The sequence below is a fragment of the Procambarus clarkii genome, chromosome 63 (genome assembly GCF_040958095.1).
Source record: "Procambarus clarkii isolate CNS0578487 chromosome 63, FALCON_Pclarkii_2.0, whole genome shotgun sequence".
NCBI lineage: Eukaryota > Metazoa > Arthropoda > Malacostraca > Decapoda > Cambaridae > Procambarus > Procambarus clarkii.
Window position 1 is genome coordinate 10,329,791 of NC_091212.1, and position 13,795 is coordinate 10,343,585.

The 13,795-nt window shown below is 49.7% G+C and overlaps 1 protein-coding gene across 1 annotated transcript in view; it reads right to left on the minus strand.

Annotated features, from left to right (window-relative positions):
* The window catches only part of LOC138349787 (ras-specific guanine nucleotide-releasing factor 1-like), an 86,605-nt gene extending 74,994 nt beyond the window's left edge, over nucleotides 1-11,611 (minus strand). Inside the window, exon 1 of the mRNA XM_069308845.1 lies at nucleotides 10,108-11,611. The gene's annotated coding sequence lies outside the window, so the exon portion shown is untranslated. The remainder of the gene's footprint in view (nucleotides 1-10,107) is intronic.
* Between the last annotated feature and the right edge of the window lie 2,184 nt (nucleotides 11,612-13,795).

Sequence of the window (13,795 nt, forward strand, 5' to 3'; positions counted from 1 at the left end):
TATTATGGCAACAACACACAGCAGCAGCAGCCAGTATTATGGCAACAACACACAGCAGCAGCAGCCAGTATTATGGCAACAACACCCAGCAGCAGCCAGTATTATGGCAACAACACAGCAGCAGCAGCCAGTATTATGGCAACAACACAGCAGCAGCAGCCAGTATTATGGCAACAACACCCAGCAGCAGCCAGTATTATGGCAACAACACAGCAGCAGCAGCCAGTATTATGGCAACAACACACAGCAGCAGCCAGTATTATGGCAACAACACCCAGCAGCAGCCAGTATTATGGCAACAACACACAGCAGCAGCAGCCAGTATTATGGCAACAACACAGCAGCAGCAGCCAGTATTATGGCAACAACACACAGTAGCAGCAAGTATTATGGCAACAACACCCAGCAGCAGCCAGTATTATGGCAACAACACAGCAGCAGCCAGTATTATGGCAACAACACCCAACAGCAGTCAGTATTATGGCAACAACACCCAGCAGCAAGTATTATGGCAACAACACCCAGCAGCAGCCAGTATTATGGCAACAACACCCAGCAGCAGCCAGTATTATGGCAACAACACAGCAGCAGCAGCCAGTATTATGGCAACAACACCCAGCAGCAGCCAGTATTATGGCAACAACGCAGCAGCCAGTATTATGGCAACAACACACAGCAGCAGCAGCCAGTATTATGGCAACAACACCCAGCAGCAGCCAGTATTATGGCAACAACACCCAGCAGCAGCAAGTATTATGGCAACAACACCCAGCAGCAGCCAGTATTATGGCAACAACACCCAGCAGCAGCCAGTATTATGGCAACAACACACAGCAGCAGCAGCCAGTATTATGGCAACAACACCCAGCAGCAGCCAGTATTATGGCAACAACATACAGCAGCAGTCAGTATTATGGCAACAATACCCAGCAGCAGCCAGTATTATGGCAACAACACACAGCAGCAGCCAGTATTATGGCAACAACACACAGCAGCCAGTATTATGGCAACAACACACAGCAGCAGCCAGTATTATGGCAACAACACACAGCAGCCAGTATTATGGCAACAACACCCAGCAGCAGCCAGTATTATGGCAACAACACCCAGCAGCAGCCAGTATTATGGCAACAACACACAGCAGCAGCCAGTATTATGGCAACAACACACAGCAGCAGCAGCCAGTATTATGGCAACAACACCCAGCAGCAGCCAGTATTATGGCAACAACACACAGCAGCAGCCAGTATTATGGCAACAACACAGCAGCAGCAGCCAGTATTATGGCAACAACACACAGCAGCAGCCAGTATTATGGCAACAACACACAGCAGCAGTCAGTATTATGGCAACAACACACAGCAGCAGTCAGTATTATGGCAACAACACAGCAGCAGCCAGTATTATGGCAACAACACCCAGCAGCAGCCAGTATTATGGCAACAACACCCAGCAGCAGTCAGTAGTATGGCAACAACACACAGCAGCCAGTATTATGGCAACAACACAGCAGCAGCAGCAGCCAGTATTATGGCAACAACACAGCAGCAGCCAGTATTATGGCAACAACACACAGCAGCAGCCAGTATTATGGCAACAACACACAGCAGCAGCCAGTATTATGGCAACAACACCCAGCAGCAGCAAGTATTATGGCAACAACACACAGCAGCAGCCAGTATTATGGCAACAACACCCAGCAGCAGCCAGTATTATGGCAACAACACCCAGCAGCAGCCAGTATTATGGCAACAACACCCAGCAGCAGCCAGTATTATGGCAACAACACCCAGCAGCAGCAGCCAGTATTATGGCAACAACACCCAGCAGCAGCCAGTATTATGGCAACAACACAGCAGCAGCAGCCAGTATTATGGCAACAACACCCAGCAGCAGCAGCCAGTATTATGGCAACAACACCCAGCAGCAGCCAGTATTATGGCAACAACACACAGCAGCCAGTATTATGGCAACAACACAGCAGCAGCCAGTATTATGGCAACAACACACAGCAGCAGTCAGTATTATGGCAACAATACCCAGCAGCAGCCAGTATTATGGCAACAACACCCAGCAGCAGCCAGTATTATGGCAACAACACACAGCAGCAGCCAGTATTATGGCAACAACACCCAGCAGCAGTCAGTATTATGGCAACAACACACATCAGCAGCCAGTATTATGGCAACAACGCAGCAGCCAGTATTATGGCAACAACACCCAGCAGCAGCCAGTATTATGGCAACAACACAGCAGCAGCAGCCAGTATTATGGCAACAACATACAGCAGCAGCCAGTATTATGGCAACAACACAGCAGCAGCAGCCAGTATTATGGCAACAACACCCAGCAGCAGCCAGTATTATGGCAACAACATACAGCAGCAGCCAGTATTATGGCAACAACACAGCAGCAGCAGCCAGTATTATGGCAACAACACCCAGCAGCAGTCAGTATTATGGCAACAACACCCAGCAGCAGCAAGTATTATGGCAACAACACACATCAGCCAGTATTATGGCAACAACACCCAGTAGCAGCCAGTATTATGGCAACAACACACACAGCAGCAGCCAGTATTATGGCAACAACACACACAGCAGCAGCCAGTATTATGGCAACAACAACACCCAGCAGCAGCCAGTATTATGGCAACAACACACACAGCAGCAGCCAGTATTATGGCAACAACACAGCAGCAGCAGCCAGTATTATGGCAACAACACCCAGCAGCAGTCAGTATTATGGCAACAACACCCAGCAGCAGCAAGTATTATGGCAACAACACACATCAGCCAGTATTATGGCAACAACACCCAGCAGCAGCCAGTATTATGGCAACAACACCCAGCAGCAGCAAGTATTATGGCAACAACACACATCAGCCAGTATTATGGCAACAACATACAGCAGCAGCCAGTATTATGGCAACAACACACACAGCAGCAGCCAGTATTATGGCAACAACACACACAGCAGCAGCCAGTATTATGGCAACAACAACACCCAGCAGCAGCCAGTATTATGGCAACAACACACACAGCAGCAGCCAGTATTATGGCAACAACACAGCAGCAGCCAGTATTATGGCAACAACACACAGCAGCAGCAGCCAGTATTATGGCAACAACACAGCAACAGCAGCCAGAATTATGGCAACAACACCCAGCAGCAGCCAGTATTATGGCAACAACACAGCAGCAGCCAGTATTATGGCAACAACACCCAGCAGCAGCCAGTATTATGGCAACAACACAGCAGCAGCAGCCAGTATTATGGCAACAACACCCAGCAGCAGCCAATATTATGGCAACAACACCCAGCAGCAGCCAGTATTATGGCAACAACACCCAGCAGCAGCCAGTATTATGGCAACAACACAGCAGCAGCAGCCAGTATTATGGCAACAACACACAGCAGCAGCAGCCAGTATTATGGCAACAACACACAGCAGCAGCCAGTATTATGGCAACAACACCCAGCAGCAGCCAGTATTATGGCAACAACACAGCAGCAGCAGCCAGTATTATGGCAACAACACCCAGCAGCAGCCAGTATTATGGCAACAACACCCAGCAGCAGCCAGTATTATGGCAACAACAGTGAGGTTGATCATACAGGTTACACACGAGAGAGTCAGCATGAAGGTATACGAGACTAATGACTGGAGGTAATACCACAGGCTTAGTATATCCTGTTGTGACAGTCTATCGCGGCCAGATAGATGGCATTTGTGAACACGTCGCCACACAAAAGGTGCCATACTTACCCAGATGTGTCGGTGTAAAATTCACGAAGCAGTTACGCAAGTACTTACGAACGTGTATATCTTTCCTCAATCTTTGAGGGGCCGCGTGTCAGGTGGGTGGGGTAGAGTGTACTAGATGCCCCAGCCGGCCCCACACACACCTGCAGGGGACCCACGCTGACAGGTCTGTATGTGTCAGGTCTCACTAACTTGTGCCAGCTCCTGGTCCCCGCCTCTCATCCTTCACTCAGCTGGTGAAGTGTACACATTCCTCAGCCATTTAGCCTCTGTTATATGTGCAGTTGAAGCTGGGTGTAGAGCCTGTGTCCACCATTTCATTCCAGTTCATCCAACACATTCCAGTTGTTCACTCTAACAATAACAAGTATTTGTAATGTCTTTAGCTCCTTTTGGTACTTAGTTCCCGCCATTGTTCGCTAGTTCGTACTGCCGAACACTGTGTCAGGTGTTCGTGTCTCTAACTCATGTCTCTCCACTGACGTGAGGGTTAATTCCTTCAGGCTTTCCTCGTAATTCATGCCTCTCAGCTCTAGTACTAGTCTAGTGTCACTGGACTATATTCTGCCTGGTTTGTGTTTAACGACTGTGCTCGTCTGTCGCTTTAGACGGTCCAGGTAGTACAGTCGGCTTCGTTGTCAACGCACACTCAAGAATTCCGGGTTCGAATCCCGCGCGGACAGAAATGCTTGGGCACGTTTGCTTTCACCTAATGGGGCTGTTCACCTAGTAGTAAGTAAGTACTCAGGAGTTAATTAGCTTGTTGTGGGGGTTGCATCCTGGGCGGGGCTCAGTCATTCGACCTTTGCCCCCCCCCCACCCCCCTAACGTCGAATTAGAGAGATAAGAGAGACTGGATATAAGCCTAACGTGTATGAATACACTCTGGCTTCCTGTCCCCGACCCAATGAATTATTATTATTATTGTTATTATTATTATTATTATTATTATTATTATTATTATTATTATTATTATATTCCAGTATTAATTTGACCTATAAGGAATACAAGGTCCAAACTGATTATGTATTCAGATTTCCAAAGACATATTTTATTGGTCAACGTTGCATATGCAATTGCAGGTATGGTTTTGGTGTGAGAATCGCCAGACAGGTTTGGAGTGAGATCAACTCCAAATACTTTTCTTCATCCAATACCAGGAGAATTTACTCTCTCATTTGATTACATCCACCTGTGGTACTATTTCTGCAGCTTTCTGGGGTCATTCCTTAACTTCTTTTAACTTTCTAGCGTATTTATCCTTAATTGTTGTATCATCAGGGAACGTTGTGAGGATGATAAGGAAGTTGTGAGGAACGTTGTGAGGTCTGTGCCTTCTGTTGGATCATTTACATTGCAGGAACGAGGAAGGTCCTGGTCTCATGTGGGAACCACGCTGGTAACATCTCAACCACTCTCAAGTTTTCCTCTCATTCTCACTCTCCGTCTTGCGGTTCCTTCAAAGTCCACTGGAGCACATTCTTGTGTCGCCTGATGACTCCTTTTACTTGTACACGTCTCATGAGGAGTGGTGTCGAAGGCTCTCTGGCAGTCCAAAAACAATCGGGCAGTCTGGCCAACTTTATCCTCACTAACACGATCTTCCCAACAAATGCTTCCCACTACACACGGTCTTGACTACACACGGCCTTCACTACACACGGTCTTGACTACACACGGTCTTCACTACACACAGAAGACAACAGAAGAGAGCGAGTCAGTGTGAGGGGTGAGGTCTCAGATTGGCGAGACGTTACAAGTGGAGTACCGCAGGGGTCGGTTCTTGGGCCTATACTGTTTCTGATATATGTAAATGATCTTCCAGAGGGTATAGACTCGTTCTTCTCAATGTTTGCTGATGATGCAAAAATTATGAGGAGGATTAAAACAGAGGACGATAGTAGGAGGCAACAAGATGACTTAGACAGACTGAGTGAATGGTCCAACATATGGTTGTTAAAGTTCAACCTGAGTAAATGCAAAGTAATGAAACTAGGCGGTGGAAACAGGAGGTCAGACATAGGATACAGAATAGGAGATGAAGTACTTCATGAAACGGACAGAGAGAAAGATCTAGGAGTTGATATCACACCAAACCTGTCTCCTGAAGCCCACATAAAAAGAATAACGTCTGCGGCATACACGAGGCTGGCTAACACCAGAACAGCGTTCAGGAACCTGTGTAAGGAATCATTCAGAATCTTGTACACCACATATGTAAGACCAATCCTGGAGTATGCAGCCCCAGCATGGAGCCCGTATCTTGTCAAGCACAAGACGAGCTGGAAAAAATTCAGAGGTATGCCACTAGGCTAGTCCCAGAACTAAGAGGCATGAGTTACGAGGAAAGGCTACGTGAGATGCACCTCACGACCCTGGAAGACTGAAGAGTAAGGGGAGACATGATCACTACCTATAAAATTCTCAGTGGAATTGACAGGGTAGATAAGGATAAACTGTTTAACTCGGGTAGGAACGCGAACAAGGGGACACAGGTGGAAACTGAGTACCCAGATGAGCCACAGGGACGTTAGAAAGAATTTTGTCAGTGTCAGAGTAGTTAACAGGTGGAATGCATTAGGCAGTGATGTGGTGGAGGCTGACTCCATACACAGTTTCAAATGTAGATATGATAGAGCCCAGTAGGCTCAGGAACCTGTACACCAGTTGATTGACAGTTGAGTGGCGGGACCAAAGAGTAAGAGCTCAACCCCCGTAAGCACAAATAGGTGAGTACACACGATCTTCACTGCACACAGTCTTCACTACACACGGTTTTCACTACACACGGTTTTCACTACACACAGTCTTTACTACACACGATCTTCACTACACACGATCTTCACTACACACGATCTTCACTACACACGATCTTCACTACACACGATCTTCACCACACACGATCTTCACCACACACGATCTTCACCACACACGATCTTCACCGCACACGATCTTCACCACACACGATCTTCACTACACACGATCTTCACTACACACGATCTTCACTACACACGATCTTCACTACACACGATCTTCACTACACACGTTCTTCACCACACACGATCTTCACCACACACGATCTTCACCACACACGATCTTCACCACACACGATCTTCACCACACACGATCTTCAACACACACGATCTTCACTACACACGATCTTCACTGCACAATCTTCACTACACAGTCTTTACTACATATGATCTTCACCACACACAATCTTCACTGCACACAGTCTTCACTACACACGATCTTCACTACACAGTCTTTACTACATATGATCTTCACTACACACGATCTTCACTACACACGGTCTTCACCACACACGATCTTCACCACACACGATCTTCACCACACACGATCTTCACCACACACGATCTTCACCACACACGATCTTCACCACACACGATCTTCACCACACACGATCTTCACCACACACGGTTTTTCACCACACACGATCTTCACCACACACGATCTTCACCACACACGATCTTCACCACACACGATCTTCACCACACACGATCTTCACCACACACGATCTTCACCACACACGGTTTTTCACCACACACGATCTTCACCACACACGATCTTCACCACACACGATCTTCACCACACACGATCTTCACCACACACGATCTTCACCACACACGATCTTCACCACACACGATCTTCACCACACACGATCTTCACCACACACGATCTTCACCACACACGATCTTCACCACACACGATCTTCACCACACACGATCTTCACCACACACGGTTTTTCACCACACACGATCTTCACCACACACGATCTTCACCACACACGATCTTCACCACACACGATCTTCACCACACACGATCTTCACCACACACGATCTTCACCACACACGGTTTTTCACCACACACGATCTTCACCACACACGATCTTCACCACACACGATCTTCACCACACACGATCTTCACCACACACGATCTTCACCACACACGATCTTCACTACACACGATCTTCACTACTCACGATCTTCACTGCACACAGTCTTCACTACACACGATCTTCACCACACACGATCTTCACTGCACACAGTCTTCACTACACACGATCTTCACCACACACGATCTTCACTACACAGTCTTTACTGCATACGATCTTCACCACACACGATCTTCACCACACACGATCTTCACTACACACGGTCTTCACCACACACGATCTTCACCACACACGATCTTCACCACACACGATCTTCACCACACACGATCTTCACCACACACGGTTTTTTCACCACACACGGTTTTCACCACACACGATCTTCACCACACACGATCTTCACCACACACGATCTTCACCACACACGATCTTCACCACACACGATCTTCACCACACACGATCTTCACCACACACGATCTTCACCACACACGATCTTCACCACACACGATCTTCACCACACACGATCTTCACTACACACGATCTTCACTACACACGATCTTCACTACACACGGTCTTCACTACACACGATCTTCACTACACACGATCTTCACTACTCACGATCTTCACTACTCACGATCTTCACTACACTACACATGATCTTCACTACACACGATCTTCACTACACACGATCTTCACTACACAAGATCTTCACTAATCTACACACGATCTTCACTAATCTACACACGATCTTCACTAATCTACACACGATCTTCACTAATCTACACACGATCTTCACTACACTACACATGATCTTCACTACACTACACATGATCTTCACTACACTACACATGATCTTCACTACACTACACATGATCTTCACTACATATGATCTTCACTACATATGATCTTCACTACATATGATCTTCACTACACACGATCTTCACTACACACGATCTTCACTACACACGATCTTCACTACACACGATCTTCACTACACACGATCTTCACCACACACGGTCATCACTACACACGATCTTCTCTACACGATCATTACTGCACAGGATCTTTATAACATAATTTCTTCACTACACACAATCTTCACTTTTCACGAAAATCACTATAAACAAACTGTTATATTTTCGCCATCACTGTTACTAACCTTTCTAGGCTCCCAACACCTCCCAATTTCCGGGGGTTTAAAAATATGTTTAATCCCAATTTCCGGGGGTTTAAAAATGTTTAATCCCAATTTCCGGGGGTTTAAAAATATGTTTAATCCCAATTTCCGGGGGTTTAAAAATATGTTTAATCCCAATTTCCGGGGGTTTAAAAAAGGTTTAATCCCAATTTCCGGTGTTTAAAAATGTTTAATCCCAATTTCCGGGGGGTTAAAAATATGTTTAATTCCAATTTCCGGAGGGTTTAAAAATATGTTTAATCCCAATTTTCGGGGTTTTAAAAATATGTTTAATCCCAATTTCCGGGGTTTTAAAAATATGTTTAATCCCAATTTCCGGGGGTTCAGAAGGCCCCGAAGGATCTAGGTTCTCGGTGTGTGGCCAGACCTAGAACTCGCTTCATACAGGTCGGCGTTCAATCCCCGACCGTCCAAGTGGTTGGGCACCATTTCCTCCCTTCTCCCCCCCCCCACCTGTCCTAAAGCCTTATCCACATATCCCTTCCAAGTGCTATATAGTCGTAATGACTTAGTGCTTTCTCTTGATAATTACCTTACCTTTTAACCAATTCTAAGTTAAAGTAAGACGTGCATTAGGTAGGCTCAGCCTGCCTCCATGGTAGATAAGGACGGAGTGAAGGAATGGTGCTCAACCACTTGGACCGTCGGGGATCGAACACCGACCCTGCTCAAAGCTGTACCCAGTAGTCTAAGTACACATTTTGTACTATTCGAGTAGAGTTGCGTTTATTGAGAGAATAAGATACATGTCAAAGGAATAGAGTAGCTTAGGATATATCTATCCTCCTTTCTGTACTATTAAAATTTTGTATATATATATATATCGTTCCAAGCCCAAAATCATGAAATTAAAAACGAAGAGGACAACCTAACTTATCATAGGCTTAACCTAATAGGCGTAGTCTATTTTATATATATATATATATATATATATATATATATATATATATATATATATATATATATATATATATATATATATATATATATATATATATATATATATATATATATATACACTACGCAACGCCAAGAATACGCTTAAGTCTAAATTGGTAATTTAGTAATAATTAATTGGTTGTTCTCGCTGATTTTTAGAGCGAGAACCACTTGGACGGTCGGGGATTGAACACCGACCTGCATGAAGCGAGACCGTCGCTTCCGCTACATGTTCTGAGACTACAACTACTGAAATGGAATACTTCATGTATGGCTAGTGGGAAGACTCACCTTGCGCGGGGCGGCTGTGGAGGCGGCTGCTGCTGGGCCCCAGCTGGCCGCCACACCTCCCACCACACCTGTCACACGCCCACCTCACCTGGGGCGCGATGTGCCACTTGTTACTCGCTGCTGGAGTGTCGTGCGAGCGATGGGCGCGTCTGGCAGCCGAGCGTCCCCTGGCGAAGGGCAGCCGAGCGTTCCCTGGCGTCGGGCAGCCGAGCGTCCCCTGGCGTCGGGCAGCCGAGCGTCCCCTGGCGTCGGGCAGCCGAGCGTCCCCTGGCGTCGGGCAGCCGAGCGTCCCCTGGCGAAGGGCAGCCGAGCGTCCCCTGGCGTACGGCAGCCGAACGTCCCCTGGTGAAGGGCAGCCGAGCGTCCCCTGGCGTACGGCAGCCGAGCGTACCCTCTCGTAGGGCAGCCTAGCGTCCCCTGGCGTACGGCAGCCGAACGTCCCCTGGTGAAGGGCAGCCTAGCGTCCCCTGTCGTACGGCAGCCGAGCGTACCCTCTCGTAGGGCAGCCTAGCGTCCCCTGGCGTATGGCAGCCGAGTGTTCCCTGGCGTACGGCAGCCGAGTGTTCCCTGGCGTACGATAACCTAGCGTCCCCTGGTGTACGGCAGCCGAGCGTACCCTCTCGTAGGGCAGCCTAGCGTCCCCTGGCGTAGGGCAGCCTAGCGTCCCCTGGCGTAGGGCAGCCTAGCGTCCCCTGGCGTAGGGCAGCCTAGCGTCCCCTGGCGCAGGGCAGCCTAGCGTCCCCTGGCGTAGGGCAGCCTAGCGTCCCCTGGCGTAGGGCAGCCTAGCGTCCCCTGGCGTAGGGCAGCCTAGCGTCCCCTGGCGTAGGGCAGCCGAGTATTCCCTGGCGTAGGGCAGCCTAGCGTCCCCTAGCGTAGGGCAGCCTAGCGTCCCCTGGCGTAGGGCAGCCGAGTATTCCCTGGCGTAGGGCAGCCGAGCGTCCTCTGGCGTAGGGCAGCGAGCGCACCCTGGCGAAGGACTCAGGAAACGTTAATCTCACCCCACACCTGTTCCTACCGGTACCACACCTGACCCCTTGACAACGTCACGTGTTACGCCTCGTTTCCTCGCGGAAATCTAGGTGTGTGTAGGTGAGGAGGCTGGGTGAGGGCACGGGTGAGGCGAGTACTGTACACCACACCTCACAGGTCACGGCACCTTCCTCGCCGTGGTCAGTACACCTGGGACTTGCTGACCATTATGTTGGCCTCACTTGTGCAGTGAGAGCAGAGGCTCGGGGCGACGGAGGTGCCTGGGTGAGGGGCGGGTCAGAGGTTACCAGCGGCGATAGTGGGGTTCCGCTAGTGAAGCAGCGCGCCGCCCCCGAGGTCAAGCCTGGCCGCCACCATCACCAGCAACTGTAGCAGCGCCACTACCAATCTCCTCAGGGTACGGGCATGCTGACTGTAGCCCTGCGGACGGACGGTGTGTGGTATGGGTAGGTGTGTGCGGGCGTGCGGCTGAGAATATGTGGCGGGCAAGAGCGGCGTGCGTCCTCACAGAGGTGCTGGGCGCCACTGACGGATCGATGAGGGGACCTGTGGCGGCGCTGATCAACAGGTGGGGCCGCCACCTGCCAGGTGCGCACCGATGCTCCCCTCCTCACAACGCCTGTACTCTTATTACACTTCTCCTCCTGAAGCGTGAGTCTGACTACGCCCTGGTCGCCCCATTCGCCGGTAATCACCCAACGTGATCTACGACCCGAGATGGCACAGTCTGAGGCACAGTGTCGGCGACACCTGGCATCCCGACACCAGGTGCGCAGGATCGCTACCCCTCACAACCCCCGCGGAAATTTTCCCTCGTCCCCTTAGATTATCAGTACTCGGATATTACTTTGGCCAACTTACCCCTCGGAATAATGAATGAGTGACCATACACCCTAGTGTGAGGGAAGGAATGGGGTGTAGGGCAGGCCCTGTGGACGGCCCTCCGCCCCCAGGGCTCCCCCAGACCCCTGGTAGAGTAGTAGGACCCCAGCATAATACCCCATTCCTTTCCCCCACGCTATAGGAGGCGCGCCCTCGCTATACCTACGCTTAACATGAAGGCTCGCTTACCCTGCCGTGTGCATTTGTATTTAGTCTTCTCCCCGCGACCTACACACACACTGTTGAGAGACACAGGTGGGTCAGTGTGTCAGTAGCATCTCCAGTGTTGAGAGGTGGTGGTGGGGGGATACGCCACTAGGCCATCCGATAGTGTATTACACACCAACACGGCTTAAACACTTAGCTACACGGCTGCTGCTGCTTGGCCGCTCTCACACACTGCAGGTGGGGGAGGGTCCTGGTTATTGTGCCCTTCCTTCCCTCCCTCCTTCACACTCCTTCCAAAACCAACTCTTCCTTCCTTCCTTCCTGCCTGCCTGCCTTTCTTCCTACCCTCCCTTCCTCCCATTCTGTTCCCGCACCATCAATACTCCTTCCTAGTATCCTGTCTCCTTTCTTCCATACCTGTCCAACAGCACTCCCTCACTCCTCTCTCACCCTCCCTTCACCCGTCATTCTTCCCTTCACCCGTCACTCCTCCCTTCACCCGTCATTCTTCCCTTCACCCGTCACTCCTCCCTTCACCCGTCATTCTTCCCTTCACCCGTCATTCCTCCCTTCACCCGTCATTCTTCCCTTCACCCGTCATTCCTCCCTTCACCCGTCATTCTTCCCTTCACCCGTCATTCTTCCCTTCACCCATCATTCTTCCCTTCACCCGTCATTCCTCCCTTCACCCGTCATTCTTCCCTTCACCCGTCATTCCTCCCTTCACCCGTCATTCTTCCCTTCACCCGTCATTCTTCCCTTCACCCATCATTCTTCCCTTCATCCGTCATTCCTCCCTTCACCCGTCATTCTTCCCTTCACCCGTCATTCTTCCCTTCACCCATCATTCTTCCCTTCACCCGTCATTCCTCCCTTCACCCATCATTCTTCCCTTCACCCGTCATTCTTCCCTTTACCCGTCATTCTTCCCTTCACCCGTCATTCCTCCCTTCACCCGTCATTCTTCCCTTCACCCGTCATTCCTCCCTTCACCCGTCATTCTTCCCTTCACCCGTCATTCCTCCCTTCACCCGTCATTCTTCCCTTCACCCGTCATTCCTCCCTTCACCCGTCATTCTTCCCTTCACCCGTCATTCCTCCCTTCACCCGTCATTCTTCCCTTCACCCGTCATTCCTCCCTTCACCCGTCATTCTTCCCTTCACCCGTCATTCCTCCCTTCACCCGTCATTCTTCCCTTCACCCGTCATTCCTCCCTTCACCCGTCATTCTTCCCTTCACCCGTCATTCCTCCCTTCACCCGTCATTCTTCCCTTCACCCGTCATTCCTCCCTTCACCCGTCATTCTTCCCTTCACCCGTCATTCCTCCCTTCACCCGTCATTCTTCCCTTCACCCGTCATTCCTCCCTTCACCCGTCATTCTTCCCTTCACCCGTCATTCCTCCCTTCACCCGTCATTCTTCCCTTCACCCGTCACTCCTCCCTTCACCCGTCATTCTTCCCTTCACCCGTCATTCCTCCCTTCACCCGTCATTCCTCCCTTCACCCGTCACTCCCTCATCATACTCTAGTCCCCCCCCCACGCCTGTAATCTCTCATCATCTTCAAGATCTGCCCCATTTTGGGTAAACAGAAAGTCTGCCCGAAACGCTATGCATGTCAGTGGCTTTGCAAGAATGTGCGAACAC